We start from the raw sequence: 4,415 nt of genomic DNA, 5'->3' as shown, positions 1-4,415 counted from the left end.
CGTATAATTCCGTAGCTGGAGGGTCGTCTCCTCCTTAAGAATATTTCTATTCGTGCCAACGGAGGTTGCCAAGCTCCCTGGCGTTTTCGTTTGTTAAAGTATATAGCTTGTTAATACGTCGTATATACTTTCGTCGATACAGGAGGAGTACGGCTCCTTACCGACCATTGTGATATATATTTCATAGTTTTTATATGTGTTCAAGTCAAATTCTTTTGGTATCGTATCGTTAATGATCCTTCCGCAGGTTCACCTACGGAAACCTTGTTACGACTTTTACTTCCTCTAAATGATCAAGTTTGGTCATCTTCCCGGTAACATCGGCAATGCTTATCACATTGGCCGCGCACCAGTCCGAAGACCTCACTAAATCATTCAATCGGTAGTAGCGACGGGCGGTGTGTACAAAGGGCAGGGACGTAATCAACGCGAGCTTATGACTCGCGCTTACTGGGAATTCCTCGTTCATGGGGAATAATTGCAAGCCCCAATCCCTAGCACGAAGGAGGTTCAGCGGGTTACCCGGGCCTTTCGGCCAGGGAAAACACGCTGATTCCTTCAGTGTAGCGCGCGTGCGGCCCAGAACATCTAAGGGCATCACAGACCTGTTATTGCTCAATCTCGTGCGGCTAGAAGCCGCCTGTTCCTCTAAGAAGATTTGTTTGTACGTTGGTAGTAAAAACCCACCGACCGAAGCCGGGGGCCTTCGAGATACCATAAGTTACGTCTATTTAGCAGGCTAGAGTCTCGTTCGTTATCGGAATTAACCAGACAAATCGCTCCACCAACTAAGAACGGCCATGCACCACCACCCACCGAATCAAGAAAGAGCTATCAATCTGTCAATCCTTCCGGTGTCCGGGCCTGGTGAGGTTTCCCGTGTTGAGTCAAATTAAGCCGCAGGCTCCACTCCTGGTGGTGCCCTTCCGTCAATTCCTTTAAGTTTCAGCTTTGCAACCATACTTCCCCCGGAACCCAAAAGCTTTGGTTTCCCGGAAGCTGCCCGCCGAGTCATCGGAGGAACTTCGGCGGATCGCTGGCTGGCATCGTTTATGGTTAGAACTAGGGCGGTATCTGATCGCCTTCGAACCTCTAACTTTCGTTCTTGATTAATGAAAACATTTTTGGCAAATGCTTTCGCTTCTGTCCGTCTTGCGACGATCCAAGAATTTCACCTCTAACGTCGCAATACGAATGCCCCCATCTGTCCCTATTAATCATTACCTCGGGGCTCCGAAAACCAACAAAATAGAACCGAGGTCCTATTCCATTATTCCATGCACACAGTATTCAGGCGAAGGTAGCCTGCTTTAAGCACTCTAATTTGTTCAAAGTAAACGTATCGGCCCACCTCGACACTCAGTGAAGAGCACCGCGATGGGATATTAGTTGGACCGCCCGCGAGGAGCTAAGCCCACCGATAGGACGTACCACATAATGCCAGTTAAACACCGCGAGCGGTGAACCGACACTGTGACACACAGATTCAACTACGAGCTTTTTAACCGCAACAACTTTAATATACGCTATTGGAGCTGGAATTACCGCGGCTGCTGGCACCAGACTTGCCCTCCAATTGGTCCTCGTTAAAGGATTTAAAGTGTACTCATTCCGATTACGGGGCCTCGGATGAGTCCCGTATCGTTATTTTTCGTCACTACCTCCCCGTGCCGGGAGTGGGTAATTTGCGCGCCTGCTGCCTTCCTTGGATGTGGTAGCTGTTTCTCAGGCTCCCTCTCCGGAATCGAACCCTGATTCCCCGTTACCCGTTACAACCATGGTAGGCGCAGAACCTACCATCGACAGTTGATAAGGCAGACATTTGAAAGATGCGTCGCCGGTGCTAGATGACCATGCGATCAGCACAAAGTTATTCAGAGTCACCAAAACAAACGATGGACGGACAGACGAGCCATCCGCCACCGATTGGTTTTGATCTAATAAAAGCATTCCTACCATCTCTGGTCGGAATCTGTTTGCATGTATTAGCTCTAGAATTACCACAGTTATCCAAGTAAATGTAGGTATGATCTAAGAAACCATAACTGATTTAATGAGCCATTCGCGGTTTCACCTTAATGCGGCATGTACTGAGACATGCATGGCTTAATCTTTGAGACAAGCATATGACTACTGGCAGGATCAACCAGGGATCTTATTCGTATAACAATTCTTATAAATTTCGTTTAAGTTCTCTTCGTGTCGTAGGTGGGACGTAAGCACCGTACGACGAGACTTTTCGTTCTTAAGATAGATATATCTATAAAATATATCTCCTAGCGACGTTCGAGATACACCCATAGTTCAGTAATAATCTTCGAACGCCGCTCGCAGCCACTTTGTAATTCTCAACTCCACCTCCTCTCTTCTCTCTCTCTCTTTCTCATAGTCTTATATAAAATGTTTAGAATCGTACTTCTAAAGGAACATTTCCATAATGCTGTCTTCGTGTAAAAAGACTTATTAGAATATCTTAGCGGTAAAGCACGTATACGCACCTCACGCTGAACGAACAAGCGCGTATCCCAGTGCGTCGCGCTGGACATACCGTAAGAATATTCTTTCAATCGGTAGAACATTTTCGGCAGAAGACATACTACGCAAAGATAGTACGCTCCTACCGCCTCATCGGATACTTCTGCGAAAGCAGAAGTTTTTATAGAAAGCAGACGGTTATACTCTTTTGAATGAATCGATGCTCAGTTAGTACAAGCACACACGCATCTAACAATTTTTGTTAGAATACGTACACACAGGTCACCAGCTTCCCGACTCAGGGGAACCTTGCCACGATATTTGGTCATTACGTCCAGGACAGCGACCCGCGGCGCAGCAGTGTAGAGAAAAAACCAGAACGAGAACGGAGGAACAGTCGAGAAATAGCGTAAAATACACTAAGACTCGAGGAGCGGTGACTGAATTCTCAACCGAGGCCGTAGAATAGCCACGCGCTCAACGCTGTTCCGACCGAACCGTCCGGCTCGACGTCTCTCTTATAGATACGAAAGCGCCAGCCGGAAGGCCGGCGCCGGCCGGGCTAGCGGCCGCGCGCTTACGGTGCAAAACCTCCGTAGCAACGTACCGTTCGGAAGGGACGCTGGAACTTAGTCTCGCGAACGCTCGATCACTACTATACAAAGCCAATATCCAACCATCGAAATACATTACCAGACGTTTTATTAACATAATAGAAATGCATTTTTACCAAAAAATTAATTTTTTTTTTCACCGAAAAATTGCATCAGTAAACATACTCTTTTATCGAATACGGACAAAAAATAAGTTTATAATCAATTACAATACGTTAAAATAAGTAGAAATATGCAAAAAAATATATACCTTGTAACGTTAATTAACGAAAAAATTAGAAAAATATCCCAGTCGTGTCAGTTCGACGAACGCTAATTTTTTGAAAAAATCGATAAAAATGTTTAATCCCGACGTATTTAATAGAGATAGAACGATTCCCGTAAAAAAATTTATACCTTGTAACGCTTTTTAACGAATAAACTCGAAAAAACTTTTTCGCCCTCGGAATTTTTCTAAGTCCCAACGTACCGGCTCGGAATTTTTCTATGTTCCAACGACCGGTCGTGTCGGTCCAAACGTTTTTATATCCGTCTGCCGACGATATAAACGCTTAATCCCGACGTATTTTATCGAGTTATAACGATTTCTTGAAAAATATTCGTACGTTATAACGCTTTTTAACGAATTAATCGAAAAAGAGTGTTCGGTCCGAAAATTTTCTAAGTACGAACGACCGGCCGCATAGGTCCGTTTTTAAAAATCGTTCTCGGACGGAAATAAACCATTAATCCCGACGTATTTCGTCGAGTTACGTCGATTTATGCAAAAAAATTCATACCTTGTAACGCTTTTTAACGAATAAACTCGAAAAAACTTTTTCGCCCTCGGAATTTTTCTAAGTCCCAACGTACCGGCTCGGAATTTTTCTATGTTCCAACGACCGGTCGTGTCGGTCCAAACGTTTTTATATCCGTCTGCCGACGATATAAACGCTTAATCCCGACGTATTTTATCGAGTTATAACGATTTCTTGAAAAATATTCGTACGTTATAACGCTTTTTAACGAATTAATCGAAAAAGAGTGTTCGGTCCGAAAATTTTCTAAGTACGAACGACCGGCCGCATAGGTCCGTTTTTAAAAATCGTTCTCGGACGGAAATAAACCATTAATCCCGACGTATTTCGTCGAGTTACGTCGATTTATGCAAAAAAATTCATACCTTGTAACGCTTTTTAACGAATAAACTCGAAAAAACTTTTTCGCCCTCGGAATTTTTCTAAGTCCCAACGTACCGGCTCGGAATTTTTCTATGTTCCAACGACCGGTCGTGTCGGTCCAAACGTTTTTATATCCGTCTGCCGACGATATAAACGCTTAATCCCG

At 44.4% G+C, this 4,415-nt stretch overlaps 1 non-coding gene across 1 annotated transcript; it reads right to left on the bottom strand.

The window, feature by feature from the left end:
• Positions 1–230: 230 nt before the first annotated feature.
• On the bottom strand, positions 231–2,153 carry LOC126877616 (small subunit ribosomal RNA). Its single transcript, XR_007695186.1, has one exon. It is a non-coding gene; the product is annotated as a small subunit ribosomal RNA (ribosomal RNA).
• Between the last annotated feature and the right edge of the window lie 2,262 nt (positions 2,154–4,415).

This window comes from Bombus huntii, unplaced genomic scaffold (genome assembly GCF_024542735.1).
Source record: "Bombus huntii isolate Logan2020A unplaced genomic scaffold, iyBomHunt1.1 ctg00000198.1, whole genome shotgun sequence".
NCBI lineage: Eukaryota > Metazoa > Arthropoda > Insecta > Hymenoptera > Apidae > Bombus > Bombus huntii.
This window is presented reverse-complemented; position numbering and strand designations above follow the sequence as displayed.